Below are 27,249 nucleotides of genomic sequence, written 5' to 3' on the forward strand. Positions count from 1 at the left end.
ACTTGCTTTTAGCTCACACAGTGGACATTTCACTTTGGGACTGCCGTGATATGTGCTATAAACCACGTAATATCATTTTGCAACAATGTCACCACAGTCACGTAATGTCCATGAGATCAGGGTTGCATTTCCCAAAAGCATTGTTAGACAACTTTGGCGCAAGTTCCATTACCAACATGTTTCCCGAAACATCCTGGTTACTTTCGTAGCCGCCGTTCCCTGATGGATGGAACGAGACGTTGTGTCGATGTTGTGACACTAGGGGTCACTTTTGGGAGCCCCAAACACCTCTACTTTTTGAAAAAAGTCAAATAGGAATTGGTGAGTGGAATTTGCATGTCACTCCCCCGGACATACGGGTATAAAAGGAGCTGGTATGCAACCACTCATTCAGAGACAAGGTCCCGGCCATTTCAGCGGGTAGTTCAGTGTTGTGGCAAGAGAGACACAATGTCTCATTCCCTCCATCAGGGAACAGAGGTTACGAAAGTAACCAGGATGTTCCCTATCTGTCACTCACTCGACATTGTGTCGATGTAGTGACACTAGGGGTCCCTATATAAAATGTCACAACTAGCTGAACTGTGTTACGTGGATTGGCGGTGCGAGAAGGGCAGACCTCTGTGTGCCTCGTAGCCAGCGCACCAGGTCGTCACGTAACCTCCCCCAACGCTCTTATGAGCGTCGAACGGTCCTTCAGGAACAAGTCAACTGCCCAACAAATAGGGACAAGCTAGCCCAGCTGTGGCCTCTTTTACTCTTTTTTTCTCACCAAAAAGAGTGGAATTTGTTAACCGACTGGGGGCCATAAATGTCTACATCAGGGGAGTGTCACTCCTAAGGGGAAGACACCGCGTAGACCACACCCCGCCCAGAGAGGGGGGGGGGTATTTTGAGTGGAAATACGTCACATGATCTTACCGAGTCTTGTCGGAAGTATGTCATGTGGAGAAGTCACATGGAAGGTCCTACCCAAGGGGGGAGGAGTTTCTACAAGCATGGTGACTGGGGGAAGAGGGGCCTTTGCCCAAGGAAGACACAGTTTACCGACAGGGAAACGATTTAGCGGAAGATATATCACATGGGGTCACCTATGGGGAACCAGCATATGTGGAGCACCCACCCCAGTACAGGGCTTAGTTAGCACATGTTCTGGGCTGGCAGTGAGTTTCTCCGCAAACTCGTCTGCCACAGAGCTAAGGAGGAAAGTCATCCAGGGATCACAACTTGTGAACACGACTGTGAGTCAAAGACACACGTCTTCACCTCATGGGAGGGGAAAGGCGCTCTATGCAAGTGGTACACCCAGCCAGCTGTCCCGGAATTTACATGTTCGGACCTGACAACACACGGGACGAAACCAGCTCAACCCGGAGATTACAGAACCTCACAAAGGTGTTGGGTGTCGCCCAGCCCACTGCTCTGCAGATGTCTGCCAAAGAGGCGCCACTGGTCAGGGCCCAGGAGGCTGCTACACTCCTAGTAGAGCGGGTTCATAGCACCATGGGGGGGCGGCACGTCCTGAGCGTGATATGCCATCACGATGGTGTCAATGACCCAGTGGGTGATCCTCTGTTTGGAGACAGCGCTTCCTTTCCACTGTCCACCAAAGCAGACAAAGAGCTGCACAGAGCTTCTAAAGCTCTGTGTGCGATACAAATAGATGCGTAAAGCACGCACCGGACACAGCAACGCCAAAGCTGGGTCTGCCTCCTCCTGGGGCAGCGCTTGCAGGTTCACCACCTGATCCCTAAATGGGGTCGTGGGAACCTTGGCACATAGCCCGGTCAGGGTCTCAGGATCACGTGAGAGTAGCCTGGACCGAACTTCAGGCACGTTTTGCTGACAGAGAACACCTGTATGTCCCCTACCCTCTTGATGGAAGTGAGCACAGTCAGGAGGGCAGTCTTCAAAGAGAGTGCCTTAAGCTCAGCTGACTCCAGGGGCTCGAAGGGGGCTCCCCGTAGAGCCCGAAGGACTACAGAGAGGTCCCATGAGGGGATGAGATGCGGTCTGGAGGGATTCAACCTCCTAGTGCCTCTAAGGAACCTGATGATCAGGTCATGCTTCCCTAAGGACTTACCGTCCACTGTGTCGTGGTGTGCTGCTATAGCAGCTACATATACCTTCAAGGTGGAGGGGGACAGCCGCCTCTCCTGCAGGAAGGAAAGCACCGATCCGACTGGGCATCTCTGGGGATTTTCACGTTGGGAAGAACACCACTTAGCGAACAAATGCCACTTCAAAGCATACAGGCGCCTCGTAGAGGGGGCCCTAGCCTGAGTGATCGTGTCTATCACCGCGGGTGGTAGGCCACTTAGGTCTTCCGCATCCCATCCAAGGGCCAGATGTGGAGATTCCAGAGGTCTGGTTGCGGGTGCCAGATGGTGCCCCGTCCCTGAGAAAGAAGGTCCTTCCTCAGGGGAATTCGCCGGGGGGGTGCGGGGGCTGTTGCGAGGAGCGTGAGGTCCGAGAACCACATCTAGGTGGGCCAGTAGGGTGCTACTAGGACAACCTGCTCCTCATCCTCCCTGACCTTGCAAGTAAGCTCACTGGGGGAAATGTGTATTTGTGTAGTCCAGGGGGCCAGCTGTGTGCCAGCACGTCTATACCAAGGGGTGCCTCGGTCAGGGTGTACCAAAGCGGGCAGTGGAAGGATTCCCAGGAAGTAAACAGGTCTACCTGTGCTCAAACGAAACGACTCCAAATCAGCTGGACCACATGGGGGTGGAGTCTCCACTCTCCCCTGAGCATAACCTGTCATGACAGTGCGTCCGCTGCGGTGTTGAGGTCGCCCGGGTTGTGAGTGGCTCGTAGCGACTTGAGGCGCTGCTGACTCTAGAGGAGGAGATGGCGAGTGAGTTGTGACATGCAACGGGAGCGTATACCGCCTTGACGGTTGATGTACACTACCGTCACCGTGTTGTCTGTCCGGACCAACACGTGCTTGCCCTGGACAATGGCCAGAACCTCTGCAGGGCGAGCAGTACTGCCAACAACTCGAGACAGCTGATGTGCCAACGCAGCCGTGGGCCAGTCCAGGAGCTGAAGGCTGTGTGCCCGTTGCATACGGCACCCCACCCCATCTTGGAGGTGTCCGTCATAACCACGATGTGCCTGGAGACCTGCTCTAGGGGAACCCCTGCCCGTAGAAATGCAAGGCCGGTCCAAGGGCTGAAGGGATGGTGACAGGTCGGCGCCATGCCCATCGCAGGACTCGAGTCTGAAACCAGTGCTGAAGCGGTCTCATATGCATCAACCTGAGCGGTGTGGCAACCGCAGAGGATGCCATATGCCCCAGGAGCCTCTGAAAAAGTTTCAGTGGAACCACTGTCTTCTGTCTGAACGCCTTCAGACAGTTCAGCACTGACTGTGCGTGCTCGTTCGTGTGGTGCGCCGTCATCGAGACTGAGTCCAACTCCAAGCCGAGAAAAGAGATGCTCTGAACCGGGGAGAGCTTGCTCTTTTCCCAGTTGACCCAAAGCCCTAGACGGCTGAGGTGCCTGAGCACCAGGTCCCTGTGTGTGCACAGTAACTCTCGAGAGTGAGCTAGGATCAGCCAGTCATCGAGGTAGTTGAGTATGCAGACGCCCACTTCCCTTAGCGGGGCAAGGGCTGCCTCTACGACCTTCGTGAAGATGAGAGGGGACAAGGACAGGCCGAAGGGGAGGACCTTGTACTGGTACGCCCGACCCTCAAAAGCAAACCGCAGGAAGGGTCTGTGTCGAGGTAAAACCGAGAAGTGGAAGTACGCATCCTTCAGGTCTACCGCCACAAACAAATCTTGATGCTGGACGCTCACTAAAATGCGTTTTTGCATCAGCATCTTGAACGTGAGTCTGTGCAAGGCCCGGTTCAGAACTCACAGGTCCAAGATTGGCCGCAACCCACCGCCTTTCTTCGGTAAGATGAAGTAAGGGCTGTAAAACCCTTTCTTCATCTTGGCTGGAGGGACAGGCTCTATCGCGCCCTTGTGCAGAAGGGTCGCGATCTCTGCACGCAAGGTAGTGGCGCTCTCGCCCTTCACCGAGGTGAAGCGGATGCTGCTGAACCTGGGCGGGCACTTGGCAAACTGAATCGCATAGCCGAGTCGGACGGTCCGGGTCAGCCATCGCGACAGGTTGGAAAGCGCAAGCCACTCGTCCAAACTCCGGGCGAGGGGGACCAAGGGGATAATTACGTCGGAAATACCTGTGGATGGGGCCTCGCGGCGGAGCCTGAGGCGCCACATCGCAGGGGCTCGAGCCCCGTGGCCATGCTGAGTCCAGGGACATCGAAGCACTTACCTGGCTCCTGATACCCACCATAAGATTGGTCGAGGAGGGGGGAGGAGGAACATCGTCCCCGCAGTCCGTCGGAGCCAACCCGGTGTGGGCGTGTTTGTGCCACAGCTGGCCGCGCAGGGGCGGGGGGTCCGCCACTGGAGTGCCAAACCTGCCGAAATGGGACGGTGGATGGCGGTTGTGATGACTGCCATGCACACCTGACATGTGACCCAAAGAACAAGGAAACCACTCTTTTGTTGAAGTTTTGGGTACCGCAGCCTCTAGGGTATGTGGTGAAAAATGAAACAAAAGATTCTCCTCCCGGCCCTCCACCAGGGGATGGAGTGGTCTGTCTACCAGCTCCGTATAAGCGGATCTCCTTGTCCCTGTGTCGCCTGTCTCAGGGGAGCTTCGAAGCCTTCCTAGGGTTCTTGGCAGCTGGCCGTGAGATGGGTGGCATCTGCTTCCTGTGGTGGGCTCCACACCGGGGCCAGGCTGTGGGGGCAGGCTGCGGTGGAGCCGGTGCTGTTGCTGCAGGAGGACGCCCTTGGCGACGAGCAGATGGGGTGCGGGGTCTTGAGCCGCGCCGGGGCAGGATGTGCTGTATAGCCTCCATCTGCTTCTTCACCGCCGAGAACTGCTGGGCGAAGTCCTTGATGGTGTCGCTGAACAGGCTGACCTGGGAAATGGGGGCATCAAGGAACCGTGCCTTATCAGCCTCTCTCATCTCGACCAGGTTGAGACATAGGTGGCACTCCTGGGCCACCAGGGTGGACATTGCCTGCCCGAGAGACCGTGCCGTGACCTTCGTCACCCGGAGAGCGAGGTCGGTCACCGAGCGCAGCTTCTGCATCAATCCTGGGTCAGAACTACCCTCGTGCAGTTCTCTTAGTGCCTTGGCTTGCTGTACTTGCAGGAGAGCCATGGCGTGCAGGGCTGAGGCGGCCTGTCCAGTGGCAACGTAGGCCTTAGTCGCCAGAGATGACATAACCTTACAGACACTGGACGGGGTTCTCAGGCGGCCCCGCCAGGTCGCGGCGTTTTGCGGGCACAGGTACACCGCAACCGCCTTATCCACCTGGGGGATCGCCGAGTACCCCCTGGCAGCCCCAACATCAAGGGTAGTGTGAGCGGAGGAGCTCAGAGTCCGGGTCCAGGCAATGAAAGTTGCCCGCCATGACCTTGTGAGCTCCTCATGCACCTCCGGGAAGAAAGGGCCACTCACGTCCATGCCGCGCCTCACATCAGGCTGCGAGGGTTCAGGAAGGGTGGAGGGTTCCACTCCAGCCTGACACACGCAGCCACCCAGGCAAGCATGGCTGCCAGCTGCACGTCAGTCGAGTCGAGTCCTCAACGTCAGACTGGACAGCCTGTTATCCGATGCTGCAATCGAAACGAGACCGCAAACTCGCCCTGAGACGAGCCGGCGGTCTCATCCCAGCGGGGCAAACGAGCGTACTGGGGAATGGGAGGTCAGTGGCTCCCATTGGGGTCCCCAAATCGCCCCCAGTGCAAACCGATGCAGCCTCAGACCCATAGGTAGAAGGACCAAGGTGGGGAGCCGCTGGGGTGGTCTTTCCTTCTAACAAATGAAAAACCATGACTGCAACGTTGCAATGGTCACGCTCTCGCAGTGAGAACATGACCCGTCCACGATCGCTGTCTCCACATGGGCAGCGCCCAAGCACGTAAGACCGCGATTGTGGCCATCGGAAGCGGAGAGGTAACGACCGCAACCAGGAAATACACAAACGGAGAGGCATATTTAAAAAGATGCTCTCCGTTAATGCCACTCTTTTAAGAAGAGAAAATATACTCTTTTAGTAGGAAGAATATACTCTTTTAGCTGCTGAAGCGCCCAGGGACGTTGTCTGCACCAGTGCAAAAGGGAGAGAAGCCGCTGTAATGCACCGTAAATCCAACAGCTTTTCGAGGTGAATGGATTGGCAGAGTAATTCAGCTTGCTGAACACAACCGCTCGGCTCCGAAGAGAAAATCTGAATGAGTGGTTGCATACCAGCTCCTTTTATACCCGTATGTCCGGGGGAGTGGCATGCAAATTCCACTCGCCAATTCCCATTGGTCTTTTTTCAAAAAGCTGTTTGGGGCTCCCAAGAGTGACCCCTAGTGTCACTACATCGACACAATGTCGAGTGAGTGACAGATAGGGAACCGTAGTTGTTAACAATGAACATTCGTGAACAGTATCGCAAAGTTGTGTGGTTGGACCTACAGCTCTTTACCTGTGATTAGAAGTATAGTTCCTTGTTAGTTTGCTGTGGTGACACCATTTGACATCCCTGAGGCTTCTATATCTTTCATTCCATATATATTTTTCATTCTGTCAACACTTTGACCACATTTACATGCATTTAAGAAAACAATTTATTCCGGGGTTTTGCAAAAAGCAGCGTTCTGAAACATCACATAAATGCGAGCGCAGCCTTTTAAGGGATTAAAGGCTGTTAAGAGAAAACAATTTATCACACACAGTTTCTGTCGGAGAACACAGCTTTTATGTGTTTATGTTAACGCATAAGTGGCGTTAATATGTTTTTGAAGAGTGTGCATGTGCGTATGCTCAAGTGCATCATGGGAACATCCAAGTCTAATGTAGAGGGAAACCCCACGATTGCAGTGCATTGCATCTGTCGCATTACAAAGTGCATGCCGCTTTCGCTTCTTCAGCTCGGATTAAACGGCTTTATGGTGTGCGTGTAAATGAGCCATCATAATTTAATATTTGCAGAAGTTATTACTCCACCCCCTAAATAATGTTATTAACAACAGTTCAACCAACATGGTTTGAATAATGAATGTGTGACATATGACATGTGTGACATTACTACAGTTTCGGGAAACAGTCGTGACTAGCTAGTTATTTCTACAACGATGCATCGTATTATGGTGGTTACGGTTGTATAATTTTTTTAGAGTGACATGGCTTGAGTACTCTATTCATACCAGTCAAAAGTTTGGATAAACCTCATATGTTATTAATAGTTTCCACATTTTAATATAAGCCTAGTAAAGTCATTTAATACTAAAAACACAATTAGAAGTATGTGAATTATGTAATGACCCCCCCCCCCAAATGGAATTTAGGTAGGGATGCAACCGTTATGAAAATTATTGACGATACCATTTTTAACAAAAAACTATTTGCTGATACTGATATTTTGCCACTAGCTTATTTTGTCATCATATCACTGTTTAACTTAGGAATGCTTAAAAAAATGTATAAAGAGTTACAAAAGCTTTTTTACTGTTCTAACAAGAAATAATTTCCAATATAAATAATTTGCGATATCTCAGACTTCAAAGTCTGCTGGTTTCAAAGTGTTTTGGATGGTTTCCCTCCTCATGTAGCCTATAGGTAAGTGCCGCTTTCACAACTGTCACGTCCGTTTATGGCATTTTTTCTGCATTAATGTGAGAATGATAAAAAAAAAAAAAAAAAAATATTACACGTTCTTAGGAGTGCCAGCCCTTCCACATACTGTGGCTATTATTATTTCTGGATTATTTTTTTATTTTTTTTTAGTTTTTACAAAGTTTGTTACAAATTAGTTATAAAAAACCCATCGGTTTTTCATATCAGCGTTTTCATGCTTATTGCTGATAGTTTTCATTTCGTCAGTAATTGGCCGATAAATATCAGATGCCGATACATCCCTACTTTTAGGGGCATTTAATATCAGAAGCAGCCTAAAATATAATCATAACCCTTTGTGCTACATTTCTGTATGTTATACCATTCTGTACATCAAAATCCAAATTACTATGATTAAGTCTTCAAATAGTGCCATTACTTTTGTTAGCATCATGATTTATTACTTTTATTTCTTTTTTCAAAGCACAGTTTGGAATTTATTACTTCATAATACATCCCATCTGTGGGAACTTGCCTTTGGCTCTTGCCTGATTCAAAAGCACGTTCAATGTCAATGTCTTGTTTGCTGTAACATATGATGATTTTAACTTGGTTGGAGCGAGGTTAAATGGGGGAAACTTTTATCAATATTTTCTATTAATTGATTCTATTAAAAGCAATCATACATTTAAAAAAACCTTCTCAGCTAACCTAAAAATGTGCTACATGTGGTAATATCTAAATTAATTGCTTTCATGCAAGACCACTTTATAAGGTCAGATCAAGTAGAATTAGCACCTTAAGGTAGGCCCTTCAACTCCACTTTTAACAGTGTATATTTCCAAAGATTTAATAACAAGTCCAGAACCTCAGGAGTTTTCTGAGGAAAACTTTTTATTTTTATTTTTTAGTACAATACATTTTGGTTGTTTTTCATGTTTCTTTGTTGTTTGTCTGGCTAGCAAATCCATATAGAACAACATGCATCTTTTCCTGCATGTTGTGCAGTTACATTGTTTGCTAAAAGAATGTGTCCTACAAAAATGCAGAAATTGAATACAGATCTATTGTGAGAAAACAAACTTTCCCTCATGAACCGATAAAGCAAGGAAACTGCAGCAATTGTTTGGATGCAATATATTATGGGTGATGCCCCAGGGCCTTCATTCACTTTTATGGAGGAACAGATCATTCAAGGTGTTTCAGCAACACCCAGACATTCTCATGTTGTCATTTTACAAAAATAGTGTGTGGACTCCTTTGAATGCATGATAAGGAATAGGTGGAGATAATTGCCCATACAGTATATGCTTAGCTGTAAAAGCTCATCTTCTACCTGACAGTGGGTGTGGTAGTAAATCTAACCTGTCCCTGTATACGTGTATAACTTTATCTCATCTTCAGATTGTCTTAAGATTCCAGGCATGAGATAATGCTTATCAAAGGTGTTTATAGCTGTTTACATTAATAACTGAATATAAAAACACAGTGTATAAAATGCTTTCAGAAATACTGAGATGACACAGTGTTGATTAGTAGATGCCACTGCTTTTATGGAGTGGATGTGTAACAAAACCTTTCCTTTGTGCTGTAGAGAGACCTTTAGAATTCAATGGATCAGGAATCACCATAATTTTCTGTGTATGTCTAGTCCAAAATTCTCATTCTTCTTTATTGTCTTTTTATTTTTACCGTTTTCGAACCATTGGTTTCTTTTTTTTTTTTTATTAATTATATTTTTATTTTATTTTATTTTTACCGTTATTGGTTCATTTTTACTTTATTTGTAAAGATGCTTTGAAAATATTGTATGTATACTGTAACAATGCCAATAAATGCACTTTGGAAATTAAAATTTTAAGTTAAATGTAGCAGTTGAATATTTTCACTGTTCTTTAATGTCTTTTTAGTTTAACTATTTAGTTTCTGCCATTGTTTTTGTTATTTATATGAATTAGTGCAAAACAATCATGTAGTACTTTGAAAATTGAAATATAAAATTTAAAGGATAATACATTAGCATAATTTTCTGGCAAGAATATTGTCACTGTCTTTTGAATGTTTAATTTAATTGTATTGAATGTCTTTGGCTGTCGTTTGTTTCAAAAGCACATTTCAATTTTGTACCACATTACTTTTTGCATTGATATGATGACTGTAACTTGGTAGGAGAGAGGTTAAGTGGGGAAAACTTTTATTAAAAAGTTTTTTTTTTTTTTTTTTTTTTTGGATGTTTAAATAAATTGAATTGTATTGAATTGAATATTTGAGTTAAAGTAATTTGGTATTTATTTATTTATTTTGATGTTTTGTTTTTTTATTATTATTTTATATGTACAGTAAATGTGTTTTCAAAGTCTTGCATGTACTGTATTAACTCATGAATTGTTGTGTTTTACAACTATTTTTGAGTCAGGTTAGGCTGAATGTGTTAAGATAATAGTATTTCCTTTCAGGTTACGGTCTCCTGCCCTCCTTCAGCCACACATCTGTGGACACAGACAAAACACCCACAAAGAAAAACTTCCGAAACGTGTTCATACCTGACATTCCACTCTTTTCCCATGCCAGCATGAAAGTGGCTGACATTTCCAGAATGAGAACAGGGTCATCGGGGGCCACTGAGAGGATTATTCCAATTCAGCACACCTTTAGCAAAAACATTTTTGAGCTCTTCATTCAACGCCGGGCTTCAAACTATGTTTACCTTTAAGAGCAGTGGAAATCAGCCAGTTGCCAACAGTTTGGGGATAGCATAAACCAGCCAGACTCCCTAATAGTGTCCAAAACCCCTCTAAAACCTGCCTGACCAGGCCGGGAGACCAATTAAGACCTCGAATACATGCTATAATAAGGATGTGCTCCATCTAGATTGCTCTAAAGATTGCTCCTATATTTCCTACCACTTGGCAACATGTAGATGTTCACCATCTCTTTAGGTGTTATTAGTGGTGCTTGATAAAGCTTGCTTTTGCGTAGACAAGCACCACTTGGATTTTATAAAAAAGAATGTAAAAATCTAGGTTTGATTTCAGGGCTCCAATGATGAATTAGCCTGTTAATGTTAAACATAAACAGCAGCTTCTGGCAGCCACGGTAACTGACTAAATACTGCTGCTTAATACAGGCATGAAACCAATCATTACTAACAATGAACATTGTTTGTTTAGACTGGGGCCTGTCCTTGTTGTGGCTTGCAGCTAGTTCTTGATTGTGGGCAAGCTTTCTTAAAGATGTATGAAGATAACTGAAGATAACTAAAGAATGTGGTAGCGAAGTTTATAAGATATATTTAAAGTGGGGCATTGACTCATTTGTGGGGAGTTCTTCTCAAGATATTATGCTCAGGTGGAATTTTCATGAATAGCGTTGCATCGTAAGTGATTTGCCTGAGGTAAAAGAGCATGTTAAGTCAATACATTTTGAATATGTAATCTCAGAGATAGGAAAATGTTAGTAACGAGAGGGTGCTAAGGCAAGCACCGTTATTACAATTGCTCATGGTGACATTTTTGCTAAATTATATTATGTGGTTCATTGCACGCATCGCAGCATTTTCAAGGTGAAATGTCCACTGTGTGGCGCTAAAAGCGAGTTCGATTTCTCCCAAACAGATGTGGTTTTTAAGGTTAATGCTCTATCGAGTTTTAAATCGACAAAACTGACCTCCCTACCTTAAACCTAACCGATAGTGTCATAAAAAGCAAATGTGAGATGAAAAACGCAATAGCCAAAGCAACTATTTTGTTGTGCTTCTATAACACTTTAGTCGACTTGCATGCTCTTTGGGACTTGTACTCTGGTCTTTTGCATTGTGAGTGCAATGCTCTAACAGTTGAGTTGCTGCATAATTTAACCGCACTCAAACAACCTTCTAAATGTATTTGCAAATGCAAACTTTAAAATGTATCACCTAACAAGCCATGCACTATAGTAAAAATGTTTTAATGCCAGATAGCACTGTGTGAGGAACAGGGCGAAAAGTGAGTGTTTATGAACTGATAATCTGCCATTTTACGGTACTCATGATTTGTTTAAAAAGGGAATAAAGTAGTGGTTTTATTGCCTCTTGTTTTCATTTCACCAGTAAAGTGCTCCAAAACACAAAACAAGCTATGTAAAAATAAATTTAGCAAAAATGTAGCTTTAATAACATGTTTCTATGAGACCAGATTAAAAAAAAAAAATCCCATAGACTGATGGAGGGACCCGAGCCATATCTAGAGACCAGAATATCATGGAGGCTTGGGTGAGCTCTTTTGACTTGGGCCACTAAGACCCTGGCAACCACCCAAGGCACCCTAGCAACCACATAGCCATTCTCTGGCATCGCAGTGATGAGTTATGCACAGTCAAGAACCACTCACATTTTCTTAGTTTGGTCCTTATGTAAGGTGACCAATTATTGAGAAAGAAATATGGCACCATTGTGTTTGATTTGTGATTTGTGTGACTGATAGACAGACAGACTGTCACATAGACAGTCAGATAAATTGTCTGATAGACAGATAAAGAAAGAGAGCGAGCAACTTAAAGCAGGTTAAAGGCCTTTTGTGGGTTTGTTTACATTTGAATTTGTTGACAGTTGTAGTTTGAATTAACAAGCATTCTGTTGGCCCAGTTGAACATTCCGTCAATTAGTATTTTTTTCATTGTCCGCTGTGCGAAGACTAAAGGCCCAAACATACTTCATGCAAGTACGCAAATGCAGATGCGAGTGCTTCGCCACCGCATGGCCAACATGTGGTCCTGTTGTATATACATTACGTGCGCTCTTGCGTTGCTCTGGCGGTTACGAACTTTCAAACCTCGAAACTGGATGTGGTGGAGTCAACATGTCGACGGTTGAGGAGTGTGCGTTTGTATTTGCTGAAAAGATGACAGAAAACATATGTTTGTATAATCTAACTTGTTCAGCAAGACTCTTCTGAAATTGCTGCTCCGCCATAACAGTTGTTAAATTCACTGTAGCGCCCCTTGTGGCAACACTGAGAATACAACATGTACTTGCGTTAGGTTATGAATTGCGCTCAGACCCATTTCACAGTGCAATGATGTGTGAAATTGAGCTTGCGTAGCAAGATGCGTCTGCGTTCACGTACTTGCGTAGAGTATGTTTGGGCCTTAAGCCCGCACACCGGATGTGTCTGGTGGACGACATGGCACTTTCTAAAATTCGAAACAGTTGTTTTCAATGACGGTATGCACACTGCCACCGCTGCTCGGTGTCTGTCGGCAGCGCCGAGCTATGACTCCTGAGGCTGCTCAAATTTCTGCCACTCCTTGGAGCGCAACTCACATAGTTGCCCATTAAATTCGTAAATTAAAATCATTACCAAAGGACATACATTATTTACTCTAGCCATCAGTGGTTGATGTATTGTGTATATGTATCTTTCATATAGCCTACACAACGTATTTTAAGTTACAAGTATGTCTTTTTGTGGTTTGACAGCTTGAATGAAGCCTATTCAATGCCACAGATAGAGAAATTGCATAATAAACGTCGCCATTTCTAATCGTTCAGTTTGCGCAGTTACACCAGTTTCACACTAACCTGCAAACTCATCAATGTCACTCTGTTCATTTTTGAAGAAGGCAAAAACCTAAGTAACTTTTGTGTATACTGTCTGCCACCCGAACCGTATCAGCGTGCCCTGTGTTTTATACCTGTGCTGTGTCCTACCCGTGGAGCGGCGTGGCGCTTCTCATCTGGTGTGCGACCGCCTTTATTCAGAACATTCTGAAGGTCTGTACCGTTTGGTGGATGTAGCTTGAGAGCTTTTGGAGGAGATAGTGTTAGAAATTTTGGTCTCAGTTTATGGATTTTGAAAAATAAAAATTAAAAATTAAACAGAGAATAACAGTATGTTGGCTTTGCCAAGCCAAAATAATCAGACATTCACCCCTTTTGTAGTGGTTAATTTGTTTAGTGCCTTGTTGTGTTTTTTCCTGTGGCCCTGCCCTATCCGCAGACTGCCATTCCAAGGTGGAAATCTCCCATGGAGAAGACTTTGCTGTCCCACACTGTGAATGGGTCAAAGTCTACAGCAGGGCCCCACTGCCCCGTACACCTGTCATTACTCTCATACAGCGACGTCTGATGAGGTAGAGCCTAGAGTAATTCCTAAGGACATTTTGCCAATGTGGGCCCCTGATCTCTGTGCTCTCAGAAACAATGTGTACAGAAAGCCTCCTGCCTCCAGCTCTAACAGCCCCATAACAGTCACTCATTCGGGTAAAGTGTGCTTGAACAGGTCAGCCCATTGCCGTTGCTGATTGGCACCCTGTAGGACTATGGTGGTTTGGGTAGGGTGTTGATGAAAAGCAGCTCTCCTCAGTGTCTGGCTGTATTAGTGGCACAGCGGCAGGCCTCTGTCACACAATTTGCAATTGCAACACAACAATTTGCAAAAAAATACACAAAGTGTCAGGAACGGACTGATATGACTTGACCATCATGGACAATCGAATTGCATGAAACATGAATGTCCAACTGGAGGACTACAAAGAAAATGTATTTTTTAATGCACTCAGAGACCTTAAGCTTAGTGTGAGCATTTTTTGACACTGATGGATGATAAAATGGGTGAAAAAAATCCCATTTTCTTACATTGAATGAGGAACTTGAGCTATATCTAGAGACCAGAATATCATAGCGCCTTGGAGTGGGCTCTTTGAACATTTCCATTTAGTAACCACCTAGAATGCCCTAGCCACCACATAGCAACATGATAACAACCACTCAGGGGTGCGTTTCCCAAAAGCATCGTTATCCAACTATGGTCGCAAGTTCCATCGTTACCAACATAGTTCAACGATTTGGTGTTTCCCAAAACCGTAGTTCCAACGAACATTCGCAAACAGTATCGCAAAGTTGTGTGGTTAGAACTACTGCTCTTTACCTGTGGTTAGAAGTATAGTTCCTTGTTAGTTTGCTGTGTGGACATCATTTGACATTGCTGTGGCTTCTATATCTTTCATTCCATATATATATCTTTCAATCTGTCAACACTTTGACCACGTTTACATGCATTTAAGAAAACAGCTTACTCTGGGGTTTTGCAGAAAACGCCGTTCTGAAACGTCACGCAAATGTGAGTGCAGCCTTTTAAGGACTTAAAGCCTGTCAAGAGAAAGCACTTTGTCACACATGACTTCTGTCAGAGAACATGGCTTTTAAGTGTTTATGTTAACACATAAGTGGCGTTAATTTGTATTTGAAGAGTGCGCATGCACATATGCTCAAGTGCGTCAGGGGGACACTGAAGTCTAATATAGAGGGAAACCCATATATATACTTGTAAATTAGCTATTATAATTGAATACATGCGGAAGTTATTACTCCACCCCCTTAGTAACATCATTAACAACAGCTCAACCAACGTGGTTCGAACGATTGGTGTGCAACATAGTTGATACGGTTTTGGGAAACATGCTATTCGTGAATAGCTAGTTAATGTCTGCAACAATGCATTGTACTATGGTACTATGGTACACAGTGAGTTACGTCATTGTATGGGAAACACACCCCAGAACATCTCGGCAACCGAATAGCAATGTCCTGGCAACCACCCTTGTGTGGGCAAGCACAACTCACATTTTCTTTAGAATATGTATAAATCTGAGTGACTCCTGCCAGGTCTCCTAAGCAACCACATTGGCCCGGTTGCTAGGGAGGGTAGAGTCACATGGGGTAACCTCCTTGTGGTCGCTATAATGTGGTTCGCTCTCGGTGGGGCGCGTGGTGAGTTGTGTGTGGATGCCGCGGTGGATTGCGTGAAGCCTCCACACGCGCTATGTCTCCACGGTAAAGCACTCAACAAGCCATGTGATAAGATGCGAGGGTTGGTGGTCTCAGACGCGGAGGCAACTGAGATTCGTCCTCCGCCACCCGGATTGAGGAGAGTCACTACGCCACCACGTGGACTTAGAGCGCACTGGGAATTGGGCATTCCAAATTGGGGAGAAAAAGGGGACAAAAAAAAGAATATGTATAAATTTAGTTAGTGGTGTTCGCTTTAGCAAGGCACCACTATTACTATTGTTCTGACCTTTGTTTAGGGATTTTCTGAAATCCCAAACCCAATTCTTCTTCCATACAAATTTTGACAATTAACTTGTCCTGTGCTAGGAACTTGAAAGATTGCTCAAATCATGTCGCTTTTTGAGGAGATATTTGCTGTGACTTTTATATGCGATCGGGTGTATGATTAGAAGGAAAAATGTCCCATAAATCCCATAGACTTTACATTGAAAAGTGATCATATTTCTGGATCTGAATGTCATAGAGGCCTGGGGGTGGGCTCATTTGACTTGGGCTAGCAAGCAATCTTTGAGTATCACCCTAGCAACTGCCTAGCTATGCCCTAGCATCCATCTAGAGCACCCTAACAACCGTACAGCTACTTGCCTCAGCAATATCTTGGCACCAGAATGACTTTGAGAGATATGGGGTGTGCTTGTTTAACTTGGGCCAGTAGTGAGGCCCTTTGTGGGACTCATGAGGCCCTTGAGAGCCACTGGGAGCCCAAAAAAAAAACAAAAACACCAGAACATCGTAGAGACATGGGGCTCGGCTCTTTTGACTTGGGGAAGTTTACCAAGGCCCTTGGTGGGAGATTGTGGCAGACTCGGCAATCACCACTCACATTATCTAGTTTTCTTTAACAAAGTTAATATCTCCCTTTTAGCTAAGATACTAAAGAGAAGCTCTCCTCCACGAAACTTTATCAATAGCCTCTCTACAGATTATTATAATGACATGAGCCTCCAAAATGGTTGGCCTACATATACCGGTGTTTCTAGGCAATGGTGAAGTAATCACTGGGTAACCTTCTTATACGGCACATCTCCCTCATTAATGCCAAGAGACATGCTCATTAAAAAAATCCATTGAGGAATTTCTCAGAGAGGACCCTTGAGATTCCAACTGACCCCCTCTGAATCACGGAAGAGAACTCGCATGAAGAACACAACAGCTTTGTGTAGAGGAGAAACTAGCTTATGTGCATGGGAAGGTTGCTTGAAAATAGACATAATGTAAGGACCACAGCACAAAATATAGTGTGTTTCGGTGAGTATATGTGTGTTACACCCTATTTTGCTTCATTGTTTCTTTTTTGTTTCAAGCAGGCCGTTTCTGTACTCTTTCTGCTTTGTTTGAAATGAGCCAGTAGCAAGACTTTGTGCCTGTATCTTATAACAAGGTCACAGAACGTGATACTGGTCTTCCGCCAAAACAGAAATTATATATTTTTTTCAATAATCACTATTTTATCGCAATTTGTAGGGTTTGGTTTCTTCTGAAGTGCTGGATTAAAAATAACATGTCTCGGCTCTATCCCATTACAGCAAAAAAAAAAAAAAAAAAAAAAAAACCTTGAACCTTGAATTTCTATTTATGCAATACAGGATGTGTAACTTGCTTTTGTTTTTTTCAAACAAGGCAGTACTCTCTTGATATACCTCAAATATTTGGGTTAGTGGTTGTTCTAAATTCCCAACCCAAAGTATTACATTTAAATCATTAAAACTGATTCCGCCAGTCTGCTTAATTTATTTACTTTGTTTTATAGGTACAATAATTTCAGTCTCAGCGCCTGGTTAATGCATTGTTTTTTAGCTGCCTTTAGAAAGTACAGTGACTACACCGCAAAAATTATTTTATTAATCAAAATTTTTGTCTTGTTTTCCAAAACAAATATCTAAACATACTTAAAACAAAATAAATGTACTTTAGAAGCAAGATTGACCAAGATAATAAGACTCATTTTCACCCTATTTCTTTTACCCTGTTGAAATATATATATACACTACTGGTCAAAAGTTTTGAAACACTTACTCATTCTTTATTATAATTATTATTATTATTTTTTCACATTTTAGAATAATAGTAAAGTCATCACAGCTATGTAATAATATAAATGGAACTATGGGAATTATGTTGTGACTAAACAAAATCCAAAATAAATCAAAACTGTGTTATATTTTAGCATCTTCAAAGTAGTCACCCATTGCCTAGAATTTGCAGACATGTACTCTTGACATTTTCTCAACCAACTTCTTGAGGTATCACCCTGGGATGCTTTTTAAACAGAATTTAAGGAGTTCTCATCTATGTTGGGCACTTATTGGCTGCTTTTCTTAATTAGTTGGTCCAAGTCATCAATTTCAAAAACTTTTATTTTTATTTTTTTCAATTACATTTTAGTTTTGTAATGAAATAAATTAATATGGTGGCACAATTATATTTTTGTCTACAAAACTAATTTCAAATATTTAAGCATACCCTTCAAATCAAAAAATTTTTAAGATAATGAGAAACATTTCAGTCAAGTGTTTCAAAACTTTTGACCGGTAGTGTATATATATATATATATATATATATATATATATATATATATATATATATATATATATATATATCTAAGCGTATAGTTAAAAATACAATTTGCGAAATTGGGTAAAAAAATAAATGTTACATAGAACCAAAGCTTAAAACCTACATTTACCTAAAATTTTAACACTAGTTCTTTTTCCTTAATTTCCTTTATGAAATAGAAATGTAGTTGCAGATGCATTCTGAATATTTCTTGTGTAAATATTGAATAAACTTTTTATCATCTCTTTTGCTTTCCAGGGATGTTGTTGAGAAACGGAAAGTGTGTGTCCTTCATACTGTTTTCATTATTTACGTATCATACTAACATTAGTAAATGCATTAGGTATCATGAACTAACAATATTTTTGGGGGGCAGATTTGTAGTGTGTGAAACAAAGAAAACATTACAATATAAATGTATATAATATGCATATTTTACTATTAAAATAAAGTTTTTTTTTATTTTTAGTTTTTTTATTATTGAAATGGTGTGTCTTCAGAATTTTAGACAGATTTGTTTTGAGTGATCTTACAGAATGTTTTTGCTTTCACCAACAAAAAAGTACTAAAAAGTACCATGCTTCTATGGTTCTGTTTTTTAGACATCCATGGTGTACCATTTAGATACCATGATATACAGTATGAATATGGTAAATGGTAATACTATTATATTATATTATATTATATTATATTATATTATATTATATTATATTATAAATGCATTTCATGTATTCCAAAGGGCAGGTTATAATTAGTTGAATTCAGTAGATGTAAACTTTCCATTTTATAATAAATGTAGAGATCCATTTTGTACAACTATTTAAATATTAACAGTTAATTGTTTTAATATCATCACACATCACATTAGTTTGAAATGAATGACCCTCCAGTTTGTGTTGAAAACATACTGTAAATCACTTTATGCCAGGCACACCTGCTCAGCAATGTTTTAAATGCCTTTTGTTTTAATTTGTTGCATGTACTCTGTCATGGACTGATTCAGCCATTACTATATAATTTCGCATTATTTCAGATGTCAACTCTGATTCTGTTTATTATGCTTAAATTGAGCACTGTTTATACCAGATGAATCTATTTTCTATCTCTTTTGTTTCCCCCATAAATGTATTTCAGTTTATTCAGATTCATATACATATTATTTCTACGTTATGACGAGCAGAAACATACAAATTAGTCATGACAAAACAAATATTTGACTGACATGGCTCTAGCTTGGTGCTTGGCCATTCTCTTTCATATAATTCAAACTACGTAGAAAGGTTTCATTCTGGATTCTGAAATATGTAGCTTTACACTCCTGATCATTTGTTTGCAGATCAGTCCCTAAGATCTTTGACCATAAATGCAGTTTTACCCAAAGATCAGGGAAAATGCTCTATGAATCATGTCGAGAGGCCTTCCAAAGCTAAAAGCTCATTCACAAGAAGGCTGGTATGTTTGCCATCCAGATTACATTCCTCAAGCTTATTCCTCATCTACTTTCATGCATGTTTGTCTGCATCAAAGTACTGTCAGCAGTGGCCTTTGCCTTTTTTATGGTAGTTAGAAATTGAAAGAAAAGCATTTGCACAAGAAACCTTGACATATTATACGCTTGCTTAGTTTTATTGCATTTAATCAGTGTTTTACTGTTTGCATGTGATGTACGAATCACCTGCGCTTCATGTGTATTTCATGTCACACATTATTCAAACACAACAATGTCAGTGGTCCTTTATGGTATCTGCAAGGCTGTGTTTACACACCAATCACTTTTCTTTTCTGTCCCTTGAAAAGAAGCTGTCACCAACCCATCACACACCGTGCCAAGCAAACAAAACTAAAGAGAATGGAGAGAAACTGACTGAAAGCGTCATTTCAAACACTTTCCATCCATCGTGACTTTGCCATTTAAACTAGTGCAGATTTGTTTGTCACTTTCAATTGAATGCGAAATGCAGTGTTATTGGCACATTAGGGGTGTTTTTCATGCTATTTGTTTTCTCAATTACTTTTGTTGTTGTTTAGATTTTTGATAAGAACGCAGGACTTGCACAATTCAATAAAATGCATAAAAAGTCAGATCATGTATATTAAAAGGAATATTTCGGGGGTTTTGTGGCATAATGTTGCATTAATGTTACCACAAACACTTATTTTGACTTGTCCCTCCTTTTCTTTAAAAAAAGCAAAAATCTGGCTTAAAGTGAGGCACTTACAATGGAAGGAAATGGGGCCAATATATAAACATAAAAAAATTCACTGTTTCAAAAGTATAGCCACAAGACATAAACAATATCCGTGTTGACATGATTTTAGTGTGATTAAATGGCTTACTAACATTTTCTATGTAAAGTTATATCCAATTTTACAACTTTATTGCCATGATGATGTAACGCAGTAAACCCTAAAATGACAGTAAAAATTACGATTTAAACAAATTTACAGTTCAAATAATGCATGAGTTTTAACAGAAGAATTAATGTAGGTGCTTTTATTAAATTATAAGCTTCACATTTCTCCCTTAAAACCCTTAAAACAACTGGCCCAATTCACTTCCATTGTAAGTGCCTCACTGTAACTTAAATTTTCCTTTTTAAATTGCTTAAATAGCTTAAATTGTATTGAACCCGGAATATTCCTTTAATTCAGTGGAAGTAAAAACGAAAGCCACACAAAATGCACTAACAAACAACCTGAATTCAGAATAATTCAGATGAATTGCTGCAAGTGATTGGGATGGGTTCTGTAATACTTGCTTCCCCTAATCTTATGCAACCTGGAATGATTAAAAATTTTCAGCATTGTTTCCTCTTCAACACTGTGGACCTGCCGGCAGGGCCAAAAGGTGGCTCTATATTGCGAAAAAAGTTTATGCTTAAAGTGCCCCCTTATACATAAATCAGGCATATGTGGTATTGTTTGAAAGCTTAGAACAAAATAACAAAATAAGGCCTTAAAACATCACGTCGCAAATAAGCGCCACCAAGTGGTTATGTGGTAAAATAGCACTTAAATTCTTATATTAAATGAAAGCTTTCATTCTCAGAAACATGACTGATTAGATGTCCTTATCTTAGATGTCCAAAATGAAATATGCAGTCCGGTAGGAAAAGCATGCTAAACAAATCATCAGAAACATACGTTATCGACTATTAATGATAAAAATACACCATCGCAAATGGGAGGATCTCAGCTTTCTAATGACACCTAGCTTCTAGTCCACTCAGAGGCCGAGATATTCAATGAAAAAAGGGGTTGATGCATGAACTGAAAATTAGACTGAATGTCTATGAACAAGTACATCTGTGAGGGATAAAATGTGTAAGAGTGCCACCTACATTTCAGATTGGCATTTTGTGATGGAAGGTGATGGAGGAAAAAATATTTTTCTAATACTTCCTGCCATCTAGTGGAATAAAATAAGACTATTTATTAATTTTGATGGCAATGATGGCATTGATTTTGAAAATATGACTGATCATGCAAAAAAAATGTCTTTTATTTAAGGATAGTGATCATATGAAGCCATTTATTATCACATAGTTGTTTGGCTCCTTTTTAAATCATAATGATAACAGAAATCACCCAAATGGCCCTGATCAAAAGTTTACATACCCTTGAATGTTTGGCCTTGTTACAGACACACAAGGTGACACACACAGGTTTAAATGGCAATTAAAGGTTCATTTCCCACACCTGTGGCTTTTTAAATTGCAATTTGTGTCTGTGTATAAATAGTCAATGAGTTTGTTAGCTCTCACGTGGATGCACTGAGCAGGCTAGATACTGAGCCATGGGGAGCAGAAAAGACCTGCGTAACAAGGTAATGGAACTTTATAAAGATGGAAAAGGATATAAAAAGATATCCAAAGCCTTGAAAATGCCAGTCAGTACTGTTCAATGACTTATTAAGAAGTGGAAAATTCAGGGATCTCTTGTTACCAAGCCAAGGTCAGGTAGACCAAGAAAGATTTCAGCCACAACTGCTAGAAGAATTGTTCGGGATACAAAGAAAAACCCACAGGTAACTTCAGGAGAAATACAGGCTGCTCTGGAAAAAGACGCTGTGGTTGTTTCAAGGAGCACAATACGACGATACTTGAACAAAAATGAGCTGCATGGTCGAGTTGCAAGAAAGAAGCCTTTACTGCGCCAACGCCACAAAAAAGCCCGGATACAATATGCCCGACAACACCTTGACATGCCTCACAGCTTCTGGCACACTAATTTGGAGTGACGAGACCAAAATAGAGCTTTATGGTCACAACCATAAGCGCTATGTTTGGAGAGGGGTCAACAAGGCCTATAGTGAAAAGAATACCATCCCCACTGTGAAGCATGGTGGTGGCTCACTGATGTTTTGGGGGTGTGTGAGCTCTAAAGACACGGGGGAATCTTGTGAAAATTGATGGAGCATGTTATCAGAAAATACTGGCAGACAATTTGCATTCTTCTGCATGAAAGCTGCGCATGGGACACTCTTGGACTTTCCAGCATGACAATGACCCTAAGCACAAGGCCAAGTTGACCCTCCAGTGGTTACAGCAGAAAAAGGTGAAGGTTCTGGAGTGGCCATCACAGTCTCCTGACCTTAATATCATCAGACACTCTGGGGAGATCTCAAACGTGCGGTTCATGCAAGACGACCAAAGACTTTGTATGACCTGGAGACATTTTGCCAAGATGAATGGGCAGCTATACCACCTGCAAGAATTTGGGGCCTCATAGACAACTATTACAAAAGACTGCACGCTGTTTTTGATGCTAAAGGGGGCAATACACAGTATTAAGAACTAATGGTATACAGACTTTTGAACAGGGGTCATTTAATTTTTTTCTTTGTTGCCATGTTTTGTTTTATGATTGTGCCATTCTGTTATAACCTACAGTTGAATATGAAACCCATAAGAAATAAAAGAAATGCGTTTTGCCTGCTCACTCATGTTTTCTTTAAAAATGGTACATATATTACCCATTCTCCAAAGGTATGCAAACTTTTGAGCACAACTGTACAATATTATGTATGAATAATTGGAGGCAATTAGTCCACAGTTTGTGTGAAAGGTGAGCTTTTACATTTGAGTGTGAAAAATTTCTGGTGGCAGCCCAAAAATGCTTCAGAGCTGAAGAGGTTAAAAATAGAAGCTTTGAATGTAAACTGTGCTTCTTATACAGTTTTGTTCACAAAAGTGCTGCAAAACTGCAACAACAGTAGCCTAATCTAAAGGTCCTTAAACTGACTGCATTGTAAAATATCCAGCTTGCAAAAAGTTTTCCCAAATAATATTTAAAAAAGTAACCTGAACAAAAAATGTTTTCAGTTGGAGGAGTCTATTTATTTTTTGTGTGTAAACAAAACAAAATAAGCTAAAATATGTTGCTAAGAAAGATCTTTTTGTTGACCTTACTTAAATACCAAAGTGATTGCTTTAAAGGAAGAATTGGAATTGAGTCCACAACAAAAAACATGTCACAAACACAATCAGGGGCGTAGATTCCAGGGGGGATGGAGGGGAGGTAACCCCTCCAATATTTATATCATGGTCAATGGAAACATGTAAATTCTTCACACTGTAATGCCCCCCACCCCCCCCCCCCCATATTCATGCCAAATCTACGCCCTTGACAACAATATTTCCCCAAAAGTTTTCCCAACATGCCAAACTTAGTCTGAACTTTCGTAGTGAAAAATGGGCTTGCAAGTTCTAAGCATTCTTCGATCAGATTTGTGTAATGTGAGCATTTAACCAGACACATGATCAATTTCACATTTGTGTAGCATTTCAAGCGACAGTCTCCTGGTAGATAGGACAAAGGTAAATTAGCTTCAGTTTGTCTTATCTTTAGACACTAGCTGCCTTATTTACATACACGTTTTGAGCAACAGAAATCCAAAGGGCCTGTCCAGCTATCCTAGTAGATGGAACAGCTACTCAAGGGATCAGTCTGCCCGTTAAACACATTTGAATTGTCTTTCCACTTTCCATCCTTCATGGTCAAACTAAAGCAGATCATTAAGGTGACGAAAGCACGTCTGGAGTTCAGATACTTGCTGTAATATATTGTAGAGGTGATAGAACTGATACATGGAGCTCATTTTCTATTCACTGTTTTCATTTCTAATGTAAAACTAAACATCCATGTGTCAAATAATGTTGTTTTGGCACTTCCTAGTGGATAACTTATGTAAGTGATTGTTTGCTGTTGTAGGTAAGAAGGTTAGTAGCCTACTTGTGCGAAAAAATGAAAAACTTGTCTTGGCTCTGTCTTATAAAATGCTATAAATCGTATGTCCCACATAATTATTTACACTTCCCCTTGCGTTAAACATCACAAGTGTTTATTACTTCAAGCCTATTTATGAAGCATATAACCAGTGTTGGGTGTAATGCATTACTAAGTAATTAATTAATGTAATTAAATTACTTTTTCATTGTAAAAAGTAAAGTAAGGGATTACTCTTAATTTTTCAGTAATTTACCGTAACTTCTGATGTAAGTGTGTTAAATACTCTATAGACTCTAGACCAATTCTATATAAAACAATAGTGAATTTTAACGTCTACTGTTAAAATGTATGTTTTCTAATTTAATGCTGCCCCCTTAAATGCTTTGGCCAGTTCATGAATAATGTATTTGATTTTAAATGATTTATTTGAAAGAATTAAAAGAACAGTGTCAAGTCTATCCTTGTATTTTTCATCTGGTCGAGGGTAATCAGGGTTTTAGAAAGTAATTAGTAACAAGTAATGCAATTACTTTTCAGACAGAGTAATTATTATAGTAATTTCATTACACTGTAGATGTATAGTAGTTAGTAATTAATTACTTTTTAAGAGTAACTTACCCAACACTGCATGTAACTTGAGCGAGTACATTTTAGAAATAGTACTTTTTAATTTTGTAAACAAATTAATCCTCAGTTATCAATCTAATGATGTGTGAACGGGAAAAGTAATTAACTTTAGGTTGTACTGAACATTTCAGTAATAACAACCTTTAATTTTGATAATAAAGATAATAATTAGCCTGGGCCTGACACACAGCAAGTTTTGCTTTATTTTCGGTATAGACCACTAGTCCTTTGTTTACAGTATTTTTGTTATGATGCTGCAGTATTTTGGTCATCCACTAATGCTACAATCTTTCGCTGAGTTTTCTCATTGGCTGTTAGATTCTTTAAGCGTGTTCTGATTGGATAGAGAAGGTGGCGCTTAGTCTACATGGGAATGTGATTGGCTCAATAAGTAAGTTAGTGATCCTCTAGTCATTAGAGTGAGAGGAATGTAGGTCATAGCGAATATATACTGATACAATAGGGATGGGCGATACCACATATATTTTTTTCGATCCGATACCAAGTAGATTTAGGCCAATAACGCCGATATCGATACCAATACCGGTACCTCTATTAAATTGAATTTTTCACGAATTCTTTGAAAAAAATGGGTAACTTCAATTATTACTTTAATAATTTTTACAGTAATACTGTAGTAAAACCATGGTTAATTGTATCAGAAAGAAAGAGAAAAAAAACATGGTTACTACAGTCATGGTTAATACAATATTACTAGAGTAAATCCATGGTAAGTTTTCATAAAGGTATCATTTATTAACGCGGATTATAGATCATTATCAATATTTTAACTACTCTGAATTTAAATAAACCTGTAAAAATGGTCAAGCAAGCCCATTATAATAAATGTCACGTCTAGGTTTGACATTACATAGTGTGAATAACTGTGTTTTTCTGTCATTACCTCAGGGAAGTTTTAGTTGTTGCTGTTTCCCGGCATGGTGTGTCAGGGTACTGTAAGATCTTACCAGCCTTTTCCGAAGGTAAACACACAGGTTGTGTCTTAACCTGGTAAGCTTCCTACATAGGCATAATTTATGCGCTTGCAGCATTTTGAGACATTACTGAGCAAAAATCTCAGTTTGTGTGTGGAAGTTTTCATTCATCCAAATGATCATGAAAAATCTGATAGAGTTTAATCATAAGCTTTAGTTTCATTCTTTGCTGCAAGATGCTTCTCCATACATTCATTCATCCATCATCATCAGTGCACTCATGGTGGAGACAGCCATTCCTAAATATATGGGTGAAACTGGGGTGGTGAGATATCTTTAACATCTTTAATCCTTTGTTCACCCTTTCATAGACATCAGTCTCACACAGACACTGTCAAGGACATTCATTGGTCTCCAGACATCAACACGCCAGCAGAGAGCTGAATGCACATGCATGATTGGAAACTCCTTGAAATTAAAGTAGAAATATGTAAAAGTGCTTATGATTTAACTGAGCTGCTGAGTGAATTCTGTACTACTACTGACCAGGGTTGTGGACTCGAGTCGCATGGACTTGAGTCACAAATTTGATGACTTGCGACTCGACTCAAGATAATCAAAGAAGACTTGCAACTCGACTAGACTTTGACCACAGTGACTTGTGACTTGATTTGGACTTGAGCCCTCTGAACCAAAGATCAGAGTTGTATATTTAAAAATGTGCTGCAAATCAACTATTCATTTCCCCAATAAACAATTAGTTTGATTTAAAAATCTGCATTTCCACGCTCCACAGACAACTAATCAGAGAACCAACTAATCGACTTCTATGAGAGTAGGACCAAGTTTGAAGACTGCACATTCAAGGATGACACAGCCAAAATTATACCAAAGGTAATTTCATTTGGATGTAAAATATACAATATCGAAGGCAACAAAAGTATTGCAACATGTAGAAGCTGTGGTTCAAAAATTACAGATGTGTCTTTAACAATGTCCAATATTGTGAGGCATCTGAAAAGCCACAGACAGTTCCACAGAGCTCAGTGCACTGCAACTACAGTTTTGGCGTGCATTATTGTGCCTGACTTATTACTGAAACCAGCTAAAAGATGCACTGTGGACCAACAGTTGCCACCCGTCCCGTACAATACGTGATCTTTCCTTATATTAAGATGAAATGATGCATCCCATATCAAATCAATAAGGGACATGGTTTCCACTGTATTTAAGCTGGTCATCTGGTGCCACAGCGAAATCATTGCAGATTGTTAATTTAACATTAAGTAGGAAATTTTGCCTACGGTGGGTAAGGAGTCATCTGAAAAGTCCACACTTTGTGCTAAAACATGTTCATGCTGTGGAGGGTGTGGTAAGGAACCGTCTGAAAAGTCCACGCATTGTGCTAAAACGTGCTAGTACTATGGAGTAATT

The 27,249-nt window shown here is 41.2% G+C and overlaps 1 pseudogene; it reads left to right on the forward strand.

Annotated features, from left to right (window-relative positions):
• Positions 1–12,473: 12,473 nt before the first annotated feature.
• Positions 12,474–27,249, forward strand: part of LOC127413551 (aryl hydrocarbon receptor nuclear translocator-like protein 1) — a 28,959-nt pseudogene continuing 14,183 nt past the window's right edge.

Source organism: Myxocyprinus asiaticus, chromosome 2 (genome assembly GCF_019703515.2).
Source record: "Myxocyprinus asiaticus isolate MX2 ecotype Aquarium Trade chromosome 2, UBuf_Myxa_2, whole genome shotgun sequence".
In the NCBI taxonomy this organism is placed as follows: Eukaryota; Metazoa; Chordata; class Actinopteri; order Cypriniformes; family Catostomidae; genus Myxocyprinus; species Myxocyprinus asiaticus.